This window comes from Triticum aestivum, chromosome 7D, assembly GCF_018294505.1.
Source record: "Triticum aestivum cultivar Chinese Spring chromosome 7D, IWGSC CS RefSeq v2.1, whole genome shotgun sequence".
Taxonomy (NCBI): Eukaryota; Viridiplantae; Streptophyta; class Magnoliopsida; order Poales; family Poaceae; genus Triticum; species Triticum aestivum.
This window is the reverse complement of record NC_057814.1, coordinates 567997721-568010248: the sequence shown is the minus strand read 5'-3', so window position 1 is coordinate 568010248 and position 12528 is coordinate 567997721.

The following is a 12528-nucleotide window of genomic DNA, read 5'->3' as shown; positions in this document are numbered from 1 at the left end:
CCACGAGGGTGGAGGGCGCGCCCCCTGCCTCGTGCCTTCCTCGTTGCTTCCCTTACGTACACTCCAAGTCTTCTGGATTGCTTTCGTTCCAAAAATAACTCTCCCGAAGGTTTCATTCCGTTTGGACTCTGTTTGATATTCCTTTTCTGCGAAACACTGAAACAAGGAGAAAAACAGAAATTGTCACTGGGCTCTGGGTTAATAAGTTAGTCCCAAAAATAATATAAAAGTGCATAGTAAAGCCCATTAAACATCCAAGATGGATAATATAATAGCATGAATACTTCATAAATTATAGATACATTGGAGACGTATCAGCATCCCCAAGCTTAATTCCTGCTCGTCCTCGAGTAGGTAAATGATAAAAGAAATAATTTATGAAGTGTGAATGCTAGCAGGTGCACAAGTTTGAGTAATGATAATTTCAATCACCTTTTCTAGCATCATATATGCCATAACAGTAGCTCAACTCATAGAACTTTTCATGATCAAGTAACAAGCTATTCACATGTTAAAGTATAGATCATAAACTTTCTTGAAAACTAACAAACTATGTTCTCAGTCATCAAACAATTGCAATTCATCTTATTTTCAGGAAGAGTCTATGTCAGAGCTTTGATTAAGCAAACCGCACATACTCAACTATCATTTAGTCTTCCATGATTGCTACCCCTCAAAGCATATTTTTAGAACAAATAGTATTCATCGAACACATAGAAAGATAGGGGCTTAATGTTTCGCCTCCCAACCTTTTACCTCAAGGGTAATGTCAACAGTAATAATTCATGATCAAATATATTTGAATGGCCATATATGCTTAGATCTTTCCATCACATGATGCTTGCCAACTAAAGAGTAGGTTGGAATGAGAAGGAATACTACTGACTCTTGCATAAAAGTAAAAGATAGGCCCTTCGCAGAGGGAAGTAGGGATTTGCAGAGGTGCCAGAGCTCGAAGCAAAAACAGAGATGAAAATAATTTTGAGAGGTATGCTTTCATTGTCAACATAACGACCAAGAGTTCCCAATATCTTCCATACTAGATACATCATAGGCGGTTCCCACGCAGAAAGGTAAATTTTTTACTCCCCCTCCACCAACATTTACACTCCACGGCTTGTCCGAAACAATGGGTGCCGTCCAACTATCAACATTCCTGGGGGAGTTTTGTTTAAAATATTTGCGAATTTGTTTTTGATCTTTTGATCATAGGACTGGGCATCCCAGTTACCAGCCATTTTCTCGTGAATGATGAGCGGAGTCCACTCATCGTGAGAATAACCCACCTAGCATGGAAGATACTGACAGCCCCTAGTCGCTACATGAGCGATTCGAGCATACAAAACAGATTATTATTTGAAGGTTTAGAGTTTGGCACATGCAAATTTACTTGGAACGGCAGGTAAATACCGCATATAGGTAGATATGGTGGACACTCATGGAAGAAACTTGGTTCAAGGAATTTGGATGCACAAGCAGTATTCCCGCTTAGTACAAATATTTTGGCTAGCAAGGGATTCTAAATAGCAAGCACCACATGTTAGAGGATCCATAACAATATAACTTCTATACAAATATACCCAAGCATAACTCATTATGTTGTCTTCCTTGTCGAACTTCAACTAATTTGCTCAGGTTTGAAAATAATTAATGGGGCTCACAATCATAGAAGATGTCCAAGATAGTATATTTATATGTGAAATCTCTCTTCCTTCAATATTCTTTCATGAATTGTTCAAGTGACCAATACAATGTTTTCTAACCTTCAATAAATTTACCACCTCTAGTTCTTATATGTGAAGTCATTACTCCCCATGGGATAAGCATATGAAACATATATAATTTCAGATTTATGACATTCAAAATCATTCAACCATTCACTCATAGGATATAAGTGAAGCACACGAGTAAATGACAAACTACTCCAAAAAGATATAAGTGAAGATCAATGAGTAGTTAAATAATTGTGTAGCTATGTGAAGACTCTCTCTCATTTAAGAATTTCAGATCTTGGTATTTTATTCAAACAGCAAGCAAATCTAAAGAAAATAAAATGACGCTCCAAGCAAAACACATATCACGTGGTGAATAAAAATATAGCTCCAAGTAAAGATACCGATGAACAAAGACGAAAGAGAGGATGCCATCCGGGGCATCCCCAAGCTTAGGCTCTTGGTTGTCCTTGAATATTACCTTGGGGTGCCTTGGGCATCCCCAAGCTTAGGCTCTTGCCACTCCTTATTCCATAGTCCATCGAATCTTTACCCAAAACTTGAAAACTTCACAACACAAAACTCAACAGAAAACTCGTAAGCTCCGTTAGTATAAGAAAATAAATCACCACTTAGGTACTGTTGTGAACTCATTCTAAATTAATATTGGTGTAATATCTACTGTATTCCAACTTCTCTATGGTTCATACCCTCTTATACTACTCATAGATTCATCAAAATAAGCAAACAACACATAGAAAACAGAATCTGTCAAAAACAGAACAGTCTGTAATAATCTTTATCAAACGTAGGTACTGGTACATACCCTCAGCCCCGAGGGTGAACTACTCCCTCCTAGTCATGGAGAGCGCCGGGATGATGAAGATGGCCACGGGTGAGGGATCCCCCCTCCGGCAGGGTGCCGGAACAGGGTCCCGATTGGTTTTTGGTGGCTATAGAGGCTTGCGGTGGCGGAACTCCCGATCTATTCTGCTCTCGATGTTTTTAGGGTATATGGACATATATAGGCAAAAGAAGTCGGTCAGGGGTGCCACAAGGGGCCCACGAGGGTGGAGGGCGCGCCCAGGGGGGTGGGCGCGCCCCTGCCTCGTGCCTTCCTCATTGCTTCCCTTACGTACACTCCAAGTCTTCTGGATTGCTTCCGTTCCAAAAATAACTCTCCCGAAGGTTTCATTCCGTTTGGACTCCGTTTGATATTCCTTTTCTGCGAAACACTGAAACAAGGAGAAAAACAGAAACTGGCACTGGGCGCTGGGTTAATAAGTTAGTCCCAAAAATATTATAAAAGTGCATAGTAAAGCCCATTAAACATCCAAGATGGATAATATAATAGCATGAATACTTCATAAATTATAGATACGTTGGAGACGTATTAGTGAGGTGCATAGCTCCACCGTGGGTGGCAAGGGCGAAGGTTAAGGAGAAGTGAAGCAGTAGCGAGCGCGTCTGGCCAAAAACGAGGCGACACATTAGCATGGAACAAGAGCGTGCGAACGCAGTCGTTCAGAGTGCGAAGGACGCGTTCGGCTCTACCGTTCTGCTGTGAAGTATACGGGCATGTGAGACAAAAAATTGTGTCGTGGTGCAACAGAAAAGTGCGGAAAGCAAGGTTGTCGAACTCTTTTCCATTATTAGTCTGAAGAGCAAGGATGAGACGCCCAAACTGCGTGCTGACATAGGAGTAAAAAGCCGTCAAAGTGGAGAGTGCATCCGACTTTCGTCGTAAAGGAAACGTCCACACATAGTAACAATAATCATCAAGGATAACCAGATAATATAAATAGCCTAAATTACTAGGAACCGGAGAGGTCCACACATCGCTATGAATCAACTGAAAAGGAAAAGAAGCTATGGTGGTGGAGTTATTAAACGGGAGGCGAACATGTTTGCCGACACGATAGGCATGACAGGTGTGATCCTCTATCTTATTACAACTGAAAATGAAACTCCTAAGAATATGACGAAGTGTGATAGGGTTGGGATGACCCAAACGAGCATGCCAGAGATCGACGCCGGCGAAGAGAGCAACCGGTGCAGTGGTGGAGGTGGACGGCGGATGCACCGAATAGAGCTCGTCGAGGCTGTCACATCGGTGAAGTACCATCCTGGTTCGAGCGTCCTTGACACAAAAACCAAGCTAGTCAAATTCAACAGTAATAGGATTTTGACGAGTTAAACAACGAACGGAAACAAGGTTCTTAATAAGATGAGGTGACACATGTATGTTAGACAAAGTGATAGGCATGGAATTAGAAGGAAAAGAAGTGTGCCCTACATGTGTGATAGGGAGGGTGGAACCGTCGCCGACAATGATGTGGCGATCGGTGGTGATGGGAGTGAAGGAGGCAAGATTACCAGGATGAGCAAACATGTGAGCCGTAGCCCCGGTGTCCATGTACCAATCACCGTCTCAAGTGTAGGTGTTCGGCGTAGGCGCGGTGTGCAGCGCGGTGAGGAGTGCCGGATCCCAAGGCGCTAGCGGCAGGGCCGGCAAGGGCGGCGGCGGGGCCGCAGGGAGACCGTAGGCGCCGCTCAACTGCGGCAGTAGTATCCTCCGTACGGCTGCGGAGCCGCGTAGTACGCCTGATGCGCCGGCGGGCGCGGCACGGGAAGGGTCGGTGCAGGAGCCCGTGGAACCGGCATGGTGTAGGCATGAACAACACCGGTCCACGGGTTGTAGCCGGAGGCCCATGGAGGGGGCACCTGGAACTGCTGCTGCTGCTACTGCCGGGGCTGGTCGGCGCCCTGCGGCTGCTGCTGCTGACCGCTGCAGCGGCTCCCACCGCGCCGGCCCCTGCTGCGCCGTTCGGCGGGAGGGGCGGGAGGGGCAGGCGGCCCATAGCTAGGGCAGCGGGAGCAGCCCCGGCTGCTGGGTGGCCGGGTACGGCGCCGGGTGGCGCTGCGGCGGGGGCGGCTAGAGGCGCCGCGGGTGGTGCCGGCGGCGAGAGCGGTGTGGATGGCCCGCCTTCACCTACTTCATCCGCTGCTCCTCCAAGCGAAGGTACGCAACGAAGTTGGTGAAGGAGGGTTGGGGATGAGGCTGAGGTTCGCCGCGGCGTTGCCGAAGTCCTCGTTGAGCCCAGTGGTGAGCGTGCTGAGGAGGAGGTCATCATCGTTCTTCGCACCAATATCACGGAGCTCATCAGCGAGAGTCTACAGGCGGCGACAATAGTCGTCGACGGAGGTGTTGTCCTAGTGACACCCAAAAAACTCTTGCTGCAAAAAAACGCGACACTAGAGCTGATTGTCGGTGAAGAGCCCATTCAGCTTGGTCCACACGGCGCAGGCATCATCACCGTCCGCCACGACCGTCTGGAAGAGGTCCGGCGAGATGGTGAGGAAGAACCAGCGGATGATCGTGGTGTCGATGGTGGACCAGTCATGGAACTCGGGGACAAGGCTGGAGTCGACAGTGCCGTCCACGTGGTCGATGAGATGATACTCTGGGAACACGGGGGAAAAATACGTCTTCCACGTGTAGTAGGAGGAGTCTGCCTGCGAGAGACGAACCGACACCCGCTCGAAGATTTTGAGGTTGCGGATGTCGTTGACGTCGGGAGGGTTGGCATCGGCGAACGGGTTGGAGTTGGTGGACGCGGAGGAGGTGACAGACGACATGGCGGGAACGGGACGACGCGGGCGACTCGGACAGCTCGGGTGGCGCCATGGCAGCAGACGACTCACGCGGCGGCTTGGGTGGATCGCGCGGGCGGCAGCAGCGGCTCGGAATTGCACGGTAACAGGCACGCGGGCGGACGACTGATGCGGGCGCGCAGGCGGGCGGCTGAAGCGGGCGCGCGGGAGTTGGCGAGGCGAGCTGGCGGGGCGATGCGATCGGGCGAGCGCGTGCGCGCGAGAGTTGGCGAGGCGAGTGGGCGCGGCGATACGATCGGGCGGGCTCGGGCGCGCGGGAGTTGGCGATGCGATCAGACGAGGGAGGAGCGGCGGCTGGCGCGAGAGACGCGCGGGCAGCTGCAGCTGGGTGGCGGCGGCGGCGCGGAGGAGACGCGCGGCGGCGTAAGCGAGAAACAAAACTAGGAAACTGATACCATGTATGAGATTATGATTAGACGATGTATTGCTCATCGTGCATAGGCACATATATATGATGTACAAAGGTAGGTGAGGGAGTCCTGGACTAAGGGGTCCTCGGGCGTCCGGCCTGTTATCCATGGGCCGGACTGGTGGGCTGTGAAGACATGAAGGCCGAAGACTCTACCCGTGTCCGGATTGGACTCTCCTTGGCGTGGAAGGCAAGCTTGGCGATCAACTATGAAGATTCCTTCCTATGTAACCGACTCTATGTAACCCTAGATCCCCCCGGTGTCTATATAAACCGGAGGGTTTAGTCCGGAAAGGATATACTCATTACCATAGTCATACAGGCTAGACTTCTAGGGTTTAGCCATTACGATCTCGTGGTAGATCAACTCTTGTAACACTCATATTCATCAAGATCAATTAAGCAGGAAGTAGGGTATTACCTCCATAGAGAGGGCCCGAACCTGGGTAAACATCGTGTCCCCTGTCTCCTGTAACCATCGATCCTAGACGCACAGTTCGGGACCCCCTACCCGATCCGCCGGTTTTGACACCGACATTGGTGCTTTCATTGAGAGTTCCACTGTGCCATCGACAAAAAGGTTCGATGGCCCCTTCAATCGTCGATAGTGACGCCGTCCAAGGAGAAACCTTCCTCCCCGAACAGATCTTCGTGTTCGGCGGCTTCGTACTGCGGGCCAACTCGCTTGGCCATCTGGAGCAGATCGATAGCTACGCCCCTGGCCATCAGGTCAGATTCTGATGCTTGAACTACGTCACGGACGTCCGCGAAGACTCGATCTTCGACGGATTCGAGACCGCGACGATCGCTCCCCCTCGCTCCGATGAACATGACCTAAATCTGTCATCGGATCACATCCAGGAGATGGTTCCTGTTGCTACAACGGCCTTAGAACCAGAGCAGATCGTGCCATCGGAGGCCATAGAGTCCACGGCGTTGGAGCCGCACACAGACTCGACACCCTGCAATATTTGCATCAACGGAACTCCGGACTCGTCTCCGGCTATAAGTTCCGGACCATGTACGCATGTGGACACCGAGCTGGATCGGTTATCGATTTTCGAATTCAGTGCCGTAGACATCTTCCAGAACTCACCTTTGGGTGACGTGCTAAACTCTTTAAAGAATTTGTCCTTGGAGAAGGACTCACAGCCGAACTGTGTCCGGTTCGAGCTAGGGGCTGATAATGGAGAATTTCGCTTCCCACCCGCCACCCACTTCATAGCCACCGTGGAGGACTTAACCGACACGCTTGATTATGGCTCCGAAGACATCGACGGTGTAGACGATGATGCCGATACGGAGCAAGGCCAAGACCCGCCATTCACGGGACGTGGAACGTCCGCCTCTTCATACGACATGTGCATGGTTGATACACCTAAAAAAGCTAGCGATGATGACAAAGAAGATCCACACGAGAATAAATCTCCTGAGACACAGTCTAAGTACCAGCACCCTAAACACCGCTCTAAGTCATATCGCAGCAACGCTGGCACCGGAGAAAATAGTACTCCGGACGATGCCGAAAACAATGAAGACCCTGTTGGAGCAAGATCCGAACAGGAGGAACACGAAAACGGGAAAGCCAGCCCCGATGAACAGGCTCTGCCCAGCGACAATTCGGAGGACGACAACTACCTTCTGCCCTCCGAAGACGAGGTAAGCCTCGGCGACGAAGACTTCATCGTACCCGAAGAACCCCTCGAGCAGGAGCGCTTCAAGCGCAGGCTAATAGCTACTGCGAGGAGCCTGAAAAAGAAGTAGTAGCAGCTTCAAGCTGACCAAGACCTACTCAACGATAGATGGACCGAAGTCCTGGCCGCCGAAGAATACGACCTTAGTGGCCCAGCCAAAAGCTACCCGAAGCATATATCGCTGCCTCAGTCTGATGACGAGGCGTTGGGGCCCGTACCATCATCACACAACGCGGCAGGTCGTCGACAACTCTGTCTGGATAAAGAGGCAACTCAAGCCGAATACCAGACCCCCCACCTCGCCACAAAGACAAGAATAACACAGCTCATGGCTATACTGACGACCTCCGACAGGACTCGGATAGTAGAGCAGGACACGCAAGATCGATCTATGGATCGCGAGGGCATTTCTCGACACGCGACAAGGGCTACCTATTCGGACATGACAAACCTAGCCACGCCCGAGACGAAAACCGCAAATGGGCTCCTCCAGAGTTACGTCGTAGTGTGGCCCAACATAGAGGCGCCGCACACCCTCTTTGCTTCACTGATGAAGTAATGGATCACGAATTCCCCGACGGATTCAAACCCGTCAATATTGAATCATACGACGGAACAACCGATCCCGCGGTATGGATAGAAGATTTTATCCTCCACATCCATATGGCGCGTGGAGACGACCTTCACGCCATCAAATACCTCCCACTAAAGCTAAAAGGGCCAGCTCGGCACTGGCTAAACAGCCTGCCTGAAAATTCCATAGGCTGCTGGGAAGACTTGGAAGAAGCCTTCCTTGACAACTTGCAAGGAACATATGTCCGGCCACCGGACGCCGATGACCTAAGCCACATTGTCCAGCAGCCCGGAGAGTCAGCCAGGAAGCTCTGGACTCGGTTCTTAGTCAAAAAGAACCAAATCGTCGACTGTATGGACGCGGAAGCCCTTGCGGCCTTCAGACACAGCGTCCGGGACGAATGGCTAGCACGCCACCTCGGACAAGAAGGACCTAAATCCATGACAGCCCTTACTGCTCTAATGACCCACTTTTGCGCGGGAGAAGACAGATGGTTCGCTCGTAGAAGCAACATCGCCAGCGACCAGGGCACTTCCAAAATCCGAGATGGCAACGGCAAGCCACGACGAAGCAAACACAATGGTCAACGCCGGATTCAGCAATCCCAAGCCCGGTCAATGGAAGAAGCCATTCAAGGAAAACCGAGATGAACCATCCAACCTAGACAGGATATTGGACCGACCCTGCCAGATTCATGGCCACCCCGATAAACCAGCTAATCATACTAACAGAAACTGCTGGGTCTTTAAACAGGCCGGCAAGCTCAACGCCGAACACAAGGGGAAGAGGCCGCCAGGCGGCAGGGACGACGGAGAGGTTCACCAACGAAATACCGGGGGCCAGAAGCAATTTCCACCCGAGGATCAACTACTCCCGGAGCAAAAAATAGCAGTCCGGCTTCCGCCGCCCACCTCGTACACCTGCAAAATTTGTGCTGCGCATACATCACTACGCACTCAAGATACCATGGGCATTGGCGGAAGCACACTGCGGACAAGCCTGCAAGCACCCCCGTAACATTTTTTATCCATTTTCTTTTTATTTCTTCCTTCACTATCCCTTAAAAACAGGTGACGAACAAGACAAACAGCTGAAACTGGCGCTATCGGAGTCCGGATCCGTACACTCACCTAAGGGGCTATTTCCATCAAGGATTCCCCCCACCGAGGACTGGCGGCGCAGACGTGTGACAGGAGGTCCAAAATAACTTTTTGTAGACCGCACTCTCTATTTTGAGCCTTTACTATGCCTGTTCCTCCGCCTCCTATAAGTGCATCTAGTGCCCCTTAGTGATTTTGGTGTATTGAAGACTTATATGTTAAGGGACTAATGTGTTTATGAGTGTACACAGGTCTATAAGTCTATGAGGATTTTGATATTTACAGAGAAAGTCGACCCCTAAAAATGAAGTTCTTCGAGTGAAGACTTTGGATCTCTGAAGAATTTCTGAAGACTTTGAAAGTGAAGAAATTGGTGTAACCCTGAAGACTTGGTATTCATACGAGGAACATGAAGCATTAAGACTTTTGTTTTCGTAGTTTCATTTTCTCTTTCTTGAGTCATAGGAAACACCGTAGTGTTAAAGGGGGTCGAGGAAATACTAAAGAAAAATTTCCATGTGATGCTCAACTCAAAATCCTACACCTACCAATCCCTTCGAGTGAAGCCATTGGAAATCTCATACAGTTCAGTCATATTCTTCAGTGATAGAGACGAAGTTCTTCTGGTCTCTGAGGAATTTGTTCTGACTGAGGAGTTAGGAATTCCCAAATAGCCGGGAGGATGGCTTTTATATATATAATAAGTAATCATTGGCATATCACTCAGCTCCCAGTAAACAGTATCCGAATTAATCATCTGTGTTGTTTCGCCACTGAATACGGCTCCCCTGGTTGTCTCACAGATATGCTTTGGCATAACCTGCCAGGGGCTCGGTATGGGAACAAATGAGTTTCCAGCAAAAGCCCGCACAGCTCTACAGCGTACTTCGGCGTCGCAAGTTTGGCCTTATATGCATCAGCTCCAAATCATTGTCTTGGGTCAATAGTTGGGTTGCCCGGCTCCTGTGCTTGCTACCCTACGTTCCGCTCTATCGGCTAGGGTAGTAAAGGGAGAACTACTGTGGTTGTGCCCTGGTCTAAACCGGATGAGCACCTCGGTAGAGAAAGCCGAAAACTGGCTGTCATGATGCGGCGAGAGCTGGTCAACCACTTCACGACTTACTGGAATCTTTAGCGATTCTTCGTGTCACACGAGGGATCTTTTTCAGATCAAATATGTAAGGCACCATACGCCACATACATACCAGGGGCTACGTCGTAGCGCCACCATAAAACTCCTATGGCTAAGTGAAAGTGTTAACGCCCTATAGTCTGATTGCCTGGTTCGCCGCATTGTCACGTCCTTCATGGACCAAGACGTTGGATAAAGAGTGATTAAATGCTTTTCCGAACACCCCCGTACTTCCTACGAGGGGGCTGAAGCCGACGACTGGAAAACTTCCAGATTATATTAAAACGGCCGCACAGGAGGAATACAAGCTTTCGAGCAAAACTATAAAATTGTCTTTTACAATTCTCATACACCTCACTCGAACATTTTGTCTTTCGAGCACTGACCCTCTATCAAGCGGGCAGCCTCTAGGACGTCTTCAAAATAATGCTCCGGTTCAGGACGGTCCTTGCCCTTGGGTGGACTCTTCGCTGCAACATCGATGGCCTTCATCTTGCCCCAGAATGTCTTGACTCGGGCAAAAGCCATCCGTGCACCCTCAATGCACGTCGACCGCTTCACAGCGTCGATACACGACACCGCGTCGCCAAGCCTTCGCACCAAACCGAAGTAGCTCTTCAGAACAGGCTCGGTCGGCCACAACCGGATTATGACGTTTTTCATGGCAGCGCTGGATATCCTATGAAGCTCAGCCCATTGAGACATCTGCTCATTCAGCAACAGAGGGCACTTTGATGCGCCAAACTGTGACCAGAAAAGCTTCTCCATTGCGTACCCCTCTCGCGCTTGATAATACTGCGCCGCATCGGAAGAACTCTTCGGCAAGTCTAAAAACTCATCTGGAGAACTCCACACTCGGTCAAGCTGAGCATAGTTCGGATCGCCGAACTTAGTCTGTAGCAGAAAGGGTTTCCCAGCCGCAATCTCCCCAGCTTGCCGGATCTCCTCACGGGCTGCTCCGGATTCCGACCGCGCCTCTCTTGCCTCTTGTAAGGCCTTGTTCAGTTCAGCCGTTTTGGCTTCATTCTCCTTCTTCAGAAATTCACAGCGGCTAGTAGCATTTTCCAGTTCAAGCGCCATCGTGGATACCTTCTCCTCGTCCTGGCGCTGTGCAACTTGTTCGGCTTTTAACTCAGCCGATGCCTTTTCGGCAGCCGCATTGCTACATCGGGCCTGCTCCTTGGCCCGGGCCAGCTCCGCTCGAAGTACTTCAACGGCGGCAGCACCATCTGCAGCCACGCGTATTCCAGCATATAAATCTTAGCATCATGCTTATACCACAAAAAAGTATGGGGATTGCCCCGAATACATACCTTGCGACTCGTCAAGACGCATGTTGATTAACGCAAGGTCATCCCCTGCTACGTCAAGCTTCCGCTGGAGTTCGGCAATATCCATAGTCCGGGAAGTATCCATGGGGGAAGCAGCCTGTGTTCAAGTTCATCAGATTAAGTCCTTGAATAAATTTTTTATCCTCCGATTCGCTTCCTAGTGGAAGCCAACCTGAGTCTCAGGGGCTACTACCTATACACAGGTGCATCCTTGCAAATAAAACATAGCTGAAAATATTATATCACAAACCTCGAAGCCTTTTAGTAGGCTCATGAAAGCTTCATTCAATCCGCTCTTCACGGACAAAATCTTCTCAACCACTGGACCCATCAAGGTACACTGCACTCCCGAGACAGATGCTTTTTGCAACATGTCCCGCAATATATCCGGAGCCTCCGGGTCCCTGGAAGCCGCTCTAGGAGCACCACCATCCTTTGAAGGAATCTGTCCACCCGTCTCCAGAATCACTATCGGCTACGAGCCAGTCAGTCCGGGGCCTTTATTATCCGCTCTAGAATCTCGGACGGTCGGAGATCCACCTTCGGGTACTGCCTCTTTTATCCCCTGCGTAACTTGTTTCTCAAGAAGAACCCTCCGCGACGACACTTCAGAGTCATCCACCTTATTGGGTGACGAGGTTGGGGGAGGCATCTCGCTCTCCATCATCTCTGGGAGGAGACCTCCCGAAGAAGAGGATTGCCCAGAAACACTCTGCGTCGACCTATAAAAATGCACAGACGCGTTACGTATATCTTCGGTAACGGCAAAGGAGCGGGACGCTATTAAAGTATTCCGGATTCACTTACGGTTTGGCCGAGGGCTTGTCCCCTTGTCAGATCTGTTCAACGGCGTCGCTTTCCAAACACAAGCCACTCAACGGTGGCGTCTTGCCCCTTTTGG